Raw genomic sequence first — 12,017 nt, 5'->3', positions numbered from 1 at the left:
CATTCCTGCCTCTGAAAAATTCACTAGCACCATATATTCAGTTCAGTAATCAATCTACTAACTAAATGAAGTGTCTTTCTAAAACAGGATAACATACAGATGAATTTTAGGGTTGAGCAGGACAATTAATCCAAGTATCCAGTAGAGATTAAAAGAATAATGGCAGACAGATGGGGAGATATCAAAAGTAAAGGAAATTGAACTCATTTCTATGTAGTTTTTCAGCATAAAGGATATCAATAGGCACAAGGACAGGAATAAAAAGTGAGCTGCTATTATATTAGAAATATGGATTTTTGAATGTGCCAAAAACATTGTAGATCATGATTCTGACCTTGATTTATTATTTTTATGTGCTTTTAAAAAAGGGATAGCAAGCACAGACTTGGATCCATGCTTGAAATTTATATCCTGATGCATTTTTTTTTTTTCTCTCTCTATAGGATCTTGGTTAGATAATATTGTTAAATGTTGCCAAATCTCATGATTGCTATCAGGTGTGTATTTCATAAAACCTCCATTCCTGGAGTCCTGATGTGTGAGAATCTCAACTTCCATTAAAAAGAAGCATTCCTAGGCCTAGTAGTTCCTGAGCAAAACTTGAAGGTGTGGCATACGCGCATTCTGGAGGCTAACAAAAATGGAAGGCAAACAAAAAGGATCAAAGGTGTGTGTGTGTATGTATGTAATTTTTTTTTTTTTTTTTTAAGTCTTGCTTTTTTAAGCGAATCTCAAGGTAGTTGGGGGGGCCCCAGCAAATGATTTTGAGCACTTTGGATTGGTAATACTGTATGTTCTGTTGCAGTAAATTCATTTGTTCTACTTACCTCACTTCCCTGTTGTCTGCTGCTGACTTAGTATTGATGAATATTGCGTTCTGTAAAATGATTCTTTTATCACTGCCTGGCACAGAAGTCTTACATGCATGCTTTATACTATTTGTTCTGTTTTTACTTTGTCTGGCTGTTAATAGATACCTTCTTCTGTGTTTGTATGGTGGAATTAATAAGAGTGAATATTAGATAAGGAAGTCTAGTAAGCAGTGCTATTTAGATGACTTCATTCATAGGGTATTCCGCGGACAATTACAATGTGCTTTCAAAACCTGAGATTCACATTTCAGTTCTTTAAATTCAGCTCCCTTGGTTAAACCATGTGCTGATGACTCAGTAATCCATTTTATCATATTGTTATCCTCCTGCTGCTTCTTCATGCTTGAACCAGATTGTGAGCTTACAGTACACATTGAATGCCAGCTTCTGTATCTCTGCTTTCTGGTAAGACCCCAATTCAGCAAAGCACTTCAGGATTTTTTAATTAAAGTTAAGCATCTGATTAAGTCCCTTACAGAATAGGGTCTATGTAACCAGGCCAGGCAAGAGTCTAGAGGTCTTGCTGCAGCTACCATGCACTGAGACGATTAACAGAGAATTCAGTGAACAAATCGATTCATTTTCTGGTTTTCTCAGTCGGTCAACTCTCATTCTAAGTAATACCCTCCAGAACTGTGGTGCAACAAAATGGCAGAAGGGTGTCTAAACTCCAGCTGGGCTTGACACTTTTTAGACTGCCTGCTGGATATCTGTCTGACTCCTGTATTCATCCACAGGAGAATGCATTAGCTTTTTAAAATAGCTTTCAGAGAATGTGATCCCAATTATTGCAGCATATCAGATCTGCATCTGATCTGAACTGAGCCAGCTAGAAGGAAACAGACAGGAAAAAAATAATTTAAAAAGCCAAATAAAATCTCCCTCAGTTAAGAGGCTGATTATCACAGAAAGTGAGGGTTGGGAGGGACCTCAGGAGGTCTCTAGTCCAACCACCTGCTCAAAGCAGGACCAGCCCCAACAAGATCATCCCAGCCAAAGCTTTGTCTAGTCAGGTTTTGAAAACCTCCAAGGATGGAGCTTCCACCACCTCTCTGGGTAACCTGTTCCAGTGTTTGACTGCCCTCCTAGTGAGAAAATTCTTCCTAATATCTAACCTCAACTTTCCTTGCTGCAACTTGAGCCCATTGCTCTTTGTTCTGTCATCTGCCACCACTGAACAGTCCAGCTCCATCCTCTTTGCCCCCCACACCCTTCAGTAGTTGAAGGCTGCTATTAAGTCTCCTTTCAGTCTCCTTTTCTCTAGACTAAATACGCCCAGTTCCCTCAGTCTTTCCTCATAAGTCATGTCCCCCATCCCCTTCCCCAATTTTGTCACCCTCCACTGAACTCTCTCCAACTTATCCACATCCTTTCTGTACTGGGGGGGACCAAAACTAGATGCAGTACTCCAGATGTGGCCTCACCAGTGCTGAATAGAGGGAAAGAATCACTTCCCTTGATCTGCTGGCAACACACCTACCAATGCAGCCCAGGGTGCTGTTAGTCTTCTTGGCAACAACTGCACGCTGCTGGCTCATATCCATCTTATTTGTACACTGTAACCCCCAGGTCCTTTTCTGCAGAGCTGCTGCCCAGCCAGTCAGCCCCCAGCCTGTCCCGGTGCATGGGATTGTTCTGTCTTAAGTGCAGGGCTTTGCACTTGTCCTTGTTGAACCTCATGAGATTCCTTTTGGCCCAATCCTCCAATTTCTCTAGGTCACTCTGAATCCTAGCACTACCCTCCAGTGTATCTACTACTCCCCCGCAGCTTAGTGTCATCTGCAAACTTGATGAGGGTGTGCTCCATGCCATCTTCCAGGTTGTTGATGAAGACATTGAACAAAAGCGGGTTAAGTTTGGATGACATTAGAAGACTGGAAGATAAGAGAACTATAGTGCTTCAGTGCTTGCTATATAAAAGTTAAAACAGTAGCTAGTAGACAATTAACCAACAGTAAAATTAATGCTTTTGAGAAAGAAAGGGTGAACTACATTCTTGGGTAAAGGATTCGTTCAGATTTTCAATGATGAGCTTGCATGACCTCTCTGCAACAGGGTGACTCTCACTTTAAGAAAATATAACATTAACTTCTTCTTGGTTTCCCTGTTCTCCGGCCCTATGCTGGACGCGGAGTACGTCCTTTGGTACATGGGGTCTGGGGCTCTCATTCATGGAAAAGTGTGTGTGTGTGTGTGTGTGTGTGTACATCTTCCTCAGTGCATGTAATAAGCCATGTATTGCATAAGGTAAAACGAACAGAGTCACAAGTCATTTGGTAAAGGAATGAAATGACTGTCAGAGCTTTGTCTTAAGGTAACGACCTTGAGAACTGTGCCGATTTACCTCAGCTGTGAAGCTGGCCAAACCCTTTAAAATTTTGCTTTGATGTCCATTTCCCTTGAAGGCAGGATATCCTATGATGCTCTTTTCCTTGGAGGCCTGCCCTAGAGGTGAGGGTATTTCATTTTATGTGACCTAATGCTGCATAGACAAGCACTGCGTAAAGGTTTTGCAAATGTTTTATTATTACTGATTTCTGCATCAACTTTTAAACTACCTGTTGCTGTACTGGATGGCTGAGATGTACTGGGAGAAATCTTGTTCTCATCCAGCAAAAAAAAACAAACCCCAGTCGCTGTTTAGGTCCACGCAATTTTGGTACTGTTCCTTTAAATATATGGTAATGAGATGCCTCAGTAAAAATATATATTCCAGAGAGGGCAGGAAGAGAGAGGTGGAGTGGCATAAATATTAACTGTTCCTTGTGTGGTTAATTAGTTTTCCCATACAAGCCTAAACAGAATTTGCATAGTTTATTCCTGTTGGCAGCTGGAACCAGTGTGTGTGTGTGTGTGTGTGTGTGTGTGTGTGAGAGAGATTTATCAGATCCCAGTGAGGTATTCGGTGTTTCTTTCTGCTTTTTAAATTTTTTTTTCTTAATTTCTTTCATTTAATAAATAGTTTTTTAAATAGCTGCAGCAGGAAGGGATATCGTACATCTGTTTGGCTTCACAACGAATCCCTGTCACCATGTCAAGAGGGGTTAATGGAATTCTTTATAGCTCTGTCTAGATTTTCCTTTAGACTCTGCTGATTGCTGGAGGGCTACTTTTGAGAGTTTGCCATGAGCGGTTTGGGGAATCATTTCCATGTCAGCTTGTCTCACGAAGACATCTGTACTGCGATGCAGCCAGAACAGACAGCTGGGACTGGAGCTGTATCCTTGCTGGCAGTTATGGAGCAGCTAAAACATTGAATTCTGTTGCAAATGAAACTGGAGCAGAGGGTGAATGACACTTAACAATAATGCAACCTAGAAATGCAGAAACCAGATATAGGGTCAAGTCATCCTCTTCTTTTAAAGTGCTCTCACTCTGAAGTGTAACCGTATTGACTCCACTGGTGTTATTCCTACTTATGTATTCTGGCATCAGTGTAAGGGGACTGAGGCCCACATTATATTAATTCTACGCATCTATGTTTACACAAGTGGCAAGTGTTTGGAGCAGGCCCCGGTGACTCCTGGGGACAGAAATTGCATACAAGCTGGTGTAAGTAATAGGGAAATGTTCAAATCTATAACACAACAGAAGTTCAGTGCACATAATCTGCTTTCAAAATGGCCAAGACTGGTTTAAGAGAAATCTGGGTGGATGTCGTATCAGACTTAACTGATTTAGGTTAAATTGGTTTATTGAACTTCTGCCCCAGATCCTCTCCAGATTTGTTAACTCAGTCCTCAGCATCCCAGGATGTCTTGCACCTCCCCTGCAACACCTCTCCCCCTCCCTTGGGTGGGTTAGTCTTGGTCCAAGATGTCTGCTCCAGCCAAGCAGGGAGGCATGCTCTAGCGCCCCCCAGCTTCTGGCCTGGGTTACTACAGGTATATAGCTGCATTTCCAGACTCAAACATCAATGTCTGTTCATTTGGTTATTGGTTCAATCTACACAGCTTAGACTAACCTGCAAAGATTGAATCAATTCAGCCTCAGGCTTTTTAACTGTTTGTACGTAGCCTAAATATCTTAAAACCATTTCAACCCTTAACTTGCCATATTCTAATCTATTTTATTTTGAATGAAACTGGAAATGTATTATGCATGTGCATATAATTTTTAAACACACCTCCCACCCCACCACACACACACCAAGATGAAAGAGAGATCTCTTGTCTTGTTTTGTGTGCGTGTGTGTATACACACATAAACAGAACAAGATACAGTTGTTATTAATAATAATCAGTAATGATTATGCAATTTTATATATTGTGTATATAAAATAAAATAGTGGACTTTATATATGTGCACATAAACCCCACTCATTATATTGTACCTTACAAGGGCTCATTTCTGGGGGGAGGGGGGTGGAAACTAAGCAGGTTTGAATTTTATCCAAATGGATTTGCTCAATCCTTCATGTGAAATGACTCCTGTTCACTTCTGGTTCAAAGGCAGCCTAAATCTGCAGTAGTGAACACACAGTAACATGCAAATCAGATTCAGGCCCAGGAAAGACCCATTTCATTACCATCCCCAAGCAGCAGAAGCAATCTGTCATAGCAGCATGCACGCTCTGCTGTCGTTACAGTCCATCGGACATATTCATAACCATCCTTTGTGCCCAGCACTCCCTTCCTGACTTAATAGATTTTTTTTTTTCCTCCCATTTCCTTCTAATAAAATATAGAAAGTTTACGGGGGGTGAGGAGGAGAGGAAAAGAAACTACATTTGATTTGCATAAATACAATTACATCCATACCTTCCAGCTGCCCAGACCTGAGGCTTTTTCAGTCACATACTAGCATTCCTGTAATGGGGGCAGTCCCAGTTGTCACCGTAGTTAAAGTTGTGTTGGTTCTCAGCATGGCTTTACCTGCGCACAGAATCTAACCAGATTCATTTCCACGCAGACCTGGAAGCAGTTCTGTTGTCACCTTGGTCTCCTGCAAAAAAAAAAACAAAAAAAACACCTCATTTGCATATGCACAGTGACTGTAATAGATCTGATTAAATTATAGAGATTCATTCTAGGAAGAGGCTGAGAAATGCTTAGATTTAGTTCCAAGTGAAGTAAAGAATATCCATTTTATTTATTTCAAATTTCCTCCCAGTTAAGGTCTTTGGAGAATTCTGGTTTTAAACAATACCCCATTTTTGTACCAATGTACTTTTGGGAAGGTGGGGGGCATATCTAATTCATAGTTATGTAGAAATTAATTAGAAGTTAACAAGCTCTCTGGGATCTTTTCGGTTTCTGGACTCTTTAGAGCTGGCTGGGAATTTTTCAACAAAACTTTTTCCAGAAAATGCTGATAAATTGACAGGGAAAGATTCATTTACCAAACTTTTCAACTCCAATTTTGAAAAAAAGCTTGGAAATTGTTGAAAGGCTTAATCTTGACATTTCCAATTTTCTCATTCAAACTGTTCCATCTGATTATAATAAATACCAGACAAAGCTCAAAATTGATGTACCATTTTTCAAAATAATCAATAGATTCTAATTAACCTGAACAGAATTTTTTACAGTTTTGGTTTTGATCTTTTGATTTCTTGTCCAAACTTGAGAGAAATTTTTCTATGTCTCAGACATTTTTGTGGGGTAGGAGCACCATTAGCAGTTCACCACTGGTAATTTTATATCTCATGTACACCCACTAGTAACCCACTCTGCAACCAAAAAGTTTGGAAACAGTTGCCTCTGGAAGGCAGCAACAGCATTATTGGCCCCAAGAGGCTGCCCTTGAGCATCGCACAGTGTTTTCCTAATTCTGGGGCAGACTCTGCCTCTCTCCAATGCTTACAACCCAAGCTGGGTTAATGAATTGGTGGTAGGACTTGGTTCTCAAACTCAACATGGTTCAGTTCTGAATCCAAATTTATAATTGAATATAATCTACTCATCACCTTCTATAAGACTACTCCAATTCTTCATGTTTAGTAGTAGCATCACAGTTCCCAGGACCCGTTGTCATAGACCAGCACCCTTCTACACTTGGGCACTGTACAGGCATAAAACAAGTATACCTGTGCTCAGGAGCTTCTGATCAAAGTCTAAAGCAAAAGACAACAGACAGGTGCAGCCAGACAGGGGAGCACCAAGAGATAATGAGACAATACTGGTTCGGATGATGGAAAGAGATCTTGGTATACCACCAGCCGAACCTTTGTTGAGCTGTCTGTAAGTATTGCATCAGAGAAGAGTGTTCAGGTGGGATTTGAAGAGGATCATGGGAAAGCAGGGTTGGAAGAGAGATCATGATGTCATTTAGTCCAGCCCACTGCTCAAGACCAGATCATCCTTGAGTAACCTTCCTAAATCAGGTGTTTGTCTAACCTGGACTTGACATTTCCAGGGTTGGAGATTCTCCAATTTCTCCTTGTTGCAGAGTTTGACCACCCTTTCTCTTTATCTCCAGTCTACATTTCTTCTGTGGCAGTTAGAGGCCATTGCTCCTGGTCCTGTCCCTACAGCCGGGATGAGGAGATTATTTTAGGGTGCCTGTAGGGAGCTTCTCCCACTTGTAATTTGAAATTCAAATGCGTGTGTGAGAGAAAATGTAACAAGTGGGTCAAGAAAGCTGGCATTGCAGGCCAAGCAGAGATAAGAGTCCAGCAACTGAAAGGTGGATGTGCAAGGACAGATTGAGAAGGGCCTTGAAAGTGAAAACAAATAGCTTCCAGGTATTGTGACTGAGAAGGGGAAGCCATTGGGAAGATGCAGAAATGTGCAGGGTAAGACTGCAGTTTATAGTAGAGCAAAAGGCATTGCTGTAATTGAAACACAACATGAAAAGAGCTTGAATGAGTGTTAGGTATGGGTAGATAGATAAAGCTGTAACTTTGAGATGTTGTGTGGAAGGGAGCTGCAAGGTCTAGGCATAGTTGGGATATGAGGGTTTGGAAAGAAGTCCAAGCCAAAAATGATAATCAGGTTATGGACCTGGGTGACGGACAATAAGGGAGGATGATGTGCATGGCATGGAAGAAAGAGGGTAGCAGTGAGGAGTTAAGAAAGAAGACAAAGTACTCTGTTTTAGCCATATATTTCTCCCATGTCAGATGAATTTGCCTTTAATTTCAACTTCAGATCTATAAAAGAGGAGTCTGGACACTTAATTGTATCATAATAATCCAACTTTGATTTAAAAACTCCCAGCCCCAGAGCACAGGGAGAAATACCATAGATAGATACAGACAGATGGGCTTTTTTCTATGGCCATAGAGCCATAATCTTACTGCTGCCTTCATTGAAAAACTAATTGCCCTTTTATGCTTATAGTTCTTTCAGCAGAAAATCAATATCTCATTTCGGGAGCCCAGCCTCCATGAGGTCCTGATTACCTTTATATACCTGTAGGGTTTTCTTCCCTACTTTCACTTCCCGCGATTATTGACTACTGCTGGAATTAGCAGAGATGCTGGTACTTCAAAATCTTCTGATTGGTTCAACTGATGAAGATTCATTCACTACAGAGCCCACTTGATTATGATCAAGAGAGAGAACTAATGTTTCCCAGCACATTTAGCTTTGATAAATCTAGTTCATAAATAACTGTCAGTCAGTACTTCCTTTGAAGATTATATGGTGCCCTCCCCCCTCCAAAACCGCCCCCCCAAAAACCTGCAAGCACAAATGCACATAAAGCAGTCCAGAGAGAGCATTTTGGCCTGTTATTGTACAAACATTTCTCTCATTTTTGATGTTGAGAAACTTGGATCACATAACACGAATCTTAATTGGGAAGAAGTTGCAAGATAAATTTAAAATAATTTGGCAGTTGTTATAATTTACTGAATGAATTTCCCCTTAAACTGATCTAATAGCTGATCATTTTTCATTCATTTATGAAGAGCCTGACATTTCTTAACCAAACTTTGCTGCTTGGAAAAATCAAAGAGATTCTAGAAGTAAAAGATAATTAGCTCCCTGGCTATTGAGACATTTTGAGTTTACAAGCTCTGAATATCAGAATCTGAGAGCCCAGTAATCAGCTTGATAGGCAACATTTGTCTTCTATGGCAATCTGCTAAATTGTAGCTGAAAAGCTAACTTCTAATACATTTTTTTTCTTCATTGCACCAGAAAAATTACTTTGCAAGGTTGCAAAAAAAGCGAAAGAATGCAGAAAGTCACGATATAGGCTAGAAGTAACAGAGTAGGATATAATAGTTCAGGATTTTTTCTTTACAAGCTGTTTTGTAGAGGGGGAAGGATTGGAGATCTTTCCCGTGGATTCACTCTGGCTTGGAAACTTTGTGGCATCCTTCTGCAGCCAAAAAGACTGAACCACACAAAGCACATTAAGGATTTGAGGCTCCTGTATGCACTGCAGGAGACCTCCTTTAGTTCTGTTTCTAACATGGATGTGTCCAAACTGGCAATGTTTTTCAGTAACATTTTATGTTGATTTGTATTTATTTGGAACAGGTTCCAATATTTATTCTCCACTTTGTAGGGCTGCTGGGAGGCTTTAATCATTTCTGTTTGTAAAGGCTTTGAGAACCTCTAAAGGATGGCACTATCAAAATGCAAAGTAATTGTACTGACCCCTAGAGTCTAGATGGATTTGAACAGCTAACCTCTGCCAATATTTGGACAACTTTTAATGTAATAAATATTTTTGGAAACAGAGGGTTGAAACTGATGTGCTTGTCACTCGATGTACATCTAGCCTTTAATTAAGTTGCAATATATAAATGATGTCCTAGAGAAACAAATTAATTTGGCCTTCAAGCCAAGGGTTGTAGTAGCTGGGTGGTTACTACATGAATCTAAGTTAATGGCCTATATTTCCTATGCCACTTAAATTTTGGGGACTGGGACAAACATGTCTGTTTGTGGTCCCTGTTTTGTTATACACTGCAAGTTAAACCATGTGTTTTTAGTCTGGAGAAGTATAACTGGAGCTATGTGGATTTTCTTCACTGTGAGAAAAGCTGGCAAAAGCAAAAAAAGAAATTACTTCAAAATGTTTTTTACAAAAATGCAAGACACATATTGGCTGAGCATTTTCCCTTATTGTGAAAATCTAGCATGATGGTAAAAATGTTGCTAGCATCTTGCACATTTCTTTCAAGGGCAAAATGTGCTGCATTTTCACCATGTTAGGTTAAATCCAGTGTAATCTGGATCAAACGTGCAACTGTTAAGGAAAATATCACACACTGTAGGTAAACCATAAATCATAGGTAGACCCTTACAAGAGTAATATGGGGTGTTGTATGTCACTACACGTAATTTCAACAGAAAAATAGGTACTGCTGCTATACAGAATTTTTGTCCAATAGGGGTTGTGAGCATGGCAGTCTTTGGCCTTTTGGTAGGGCAAATTTAGTATTTCCTATGAGATCCTGCCTATGCAGGGGGTCGGACTCGATGATCTATTGAGGTCCCTTCCGACCCTAACATCTATGAATCATTTATACCAGTGGAGACCAGCCTTTTTGGCAGACATCCCACAAATTAGCCTTGCACCTTCACCAAGTACCCCACTAACACCCTTCCTCTGGATCTGCTCTTCTTTCTGCTCCCAGCCCTGTCCTTCCAGGCTGATCTGCTACTTTGTTTCCACTTCTTACCCTGTCCTCCCTGCCTGATTTTGTTGCTTTTCTTTCTGCTTCTTGTCCTATCTGCTGCTGTGTTGCCTGCCCCCCCATTCCCCTTCTGCCACGTGCCACATGGAAGCTGCCCATGCCAGTTGTGGTGGCCATGCCACCTGTGGCACCTGTGTCATGGGTTGGCCACCTTCTATTTTATACTCAGGCTCAGCAAAAGTTCAATAGGTGGTTGTCAAATCCTTGTTGAGAAGAACATGGCAAAACCAACCCCAAAGAAAGAATGATCCGTGAAGGCTAGGAACAAACATTACACATAAACCAGTTTAAGTGATCGGAAACTGGTTTAAACCTGTAACAGAGCAGACGTTCAGTGAACACAAACCAGTTTGAAAACAACCTGGTTGAATGTAGTGAATGCTCAGATCAAGTGTAGTATCAGACTTAACTGATCTGGGTCAAACAGGTTTATGCAATGTCTGTCCCAGACCCCTTCCTGGTTTAACTTAAACCAGAGTCCCTTTGCCTCCCAGCTGCTTTGCAGCCCTGGGCAGGGCACTCAGCTCCAAAGAGCTGGGCTGGCCCCTCCCCCTGCTCCCTGGCTGGAGCTCTAGCAGGCACCGCAGAATCTGCCTAGCTTCCTGGCTGCCTGGCTCAAGCATTCTCCAGTCCCCTCTCCCACAACATGGACAGTAGCCAGCATGAGATCTGCTAGTTAATGCTGAGAAGTGTCTATGCAAGGCAGACAGGACAGTGTCCGCTTAGGGCTTTTTAGAGCTAATCAGCAGCTCAGCTGGTAATGTCCCTCTGTTCGTTCCTTCCTCAGAAAAAGTTGTTTAAGAAGAGCTTGAAATAATGAGAGAGGCTTTTTTCTTAATGGGCTGATAAATGTTGTGTTATCAACTCCCTGCCGGGCTGGTCAGGAGCAGCAAGGAGTAGAGAATTTCCTTCCACCCTCCCCCTTCCCCTCCCCCCCCCCCTTCCAAGTTGTGCCAGAGCCTGGCCACGCCCTCCCCCCCCCTTGGCTCAGCAATATGGAAAAGAAGGGAGGGCTGCTCTAGCGCCCCTGGCTTCTAGCCTGAACCACTGCAGGCATGTGCCTGCATTTCTTCAGTCCAGAGGGGATGTCTTTATCGTTACAAACTGGTTCAGCCTAGCCAGGTTAGACTAACCTCCAAAGATTGAATCAATTTAGGCTCAGGCTTTTTGAAAGTCTGTCTCTAACCCAGATGACCCAGTCTCCCTCCATTTTATTTTGCCTGATCCCTTCCTTGGAAGGGATTGTGTCCCTTGAGGGAGACTGAACTCCCTGCTTGAAGCCCATAAGGTTAGGAGCTCTTTTTTCATTCCCAGTAGGTTAACATATGGATGTATCTACACTATTTTAAAATTGCTTTACTTATTTGTTATGGTCTCATCAGAGCTACAGTGTAACTCCAACCATTAAATAGAGGTCTTCTTCCTCTGAAACAAACTTGCAAAAGATTATACAGTCCACTTAAAGCCTTGTCATGGCTACTCATGTCAAGTAAAATGTGCTATGCAGGTTTATGCTTTAATAAGGCTTGCTTGAGGAGGGTCTTATG

General features: G+C 41.4%; 1 protein-coding gene across 1 annotated transcript in view; it reads right to left on the bottom strand.

Moving 5' to 3' along the window:
• The window catches only part of CTXND1 (cortexin domain containing 1), a 10,692-nt gene extending 4,970 nt beyond the window's left edge, over positions 1–5,722 (bottom strand). Inside the window, exon 1 of the mRNA XM_025215247.1 lies at positions 5,633–5,722. The gene's annotated coding sequence lies outside the window, so the exon portion shown is untranslated. The remainder of the gene's footprint in view (positions 1–5,632) is intronic.
• Positions 5,723–12,017: the final 6,295 nt, after the last annotated feature.

This window comes from Alligator sinensis, unplaced genomic scaffold (assembly GCF_000455745.1).
Source record: "Alligator sinensis unplaced genomic scaffold, ASM45574v1 scaffold1318_3, whole genome shotgun sequence".
Taxonomy (NCBI): domain Eukaryota; kingdom Metazoa; phylum Chordata; order Crocodylia; family Alligatoridae; genus Alligator; species Alligator sinensis.
Note: the sequence above shows the minus strand (reverse complement) of the source record. Positions and strands in the feature narration are given on the sequence as shown.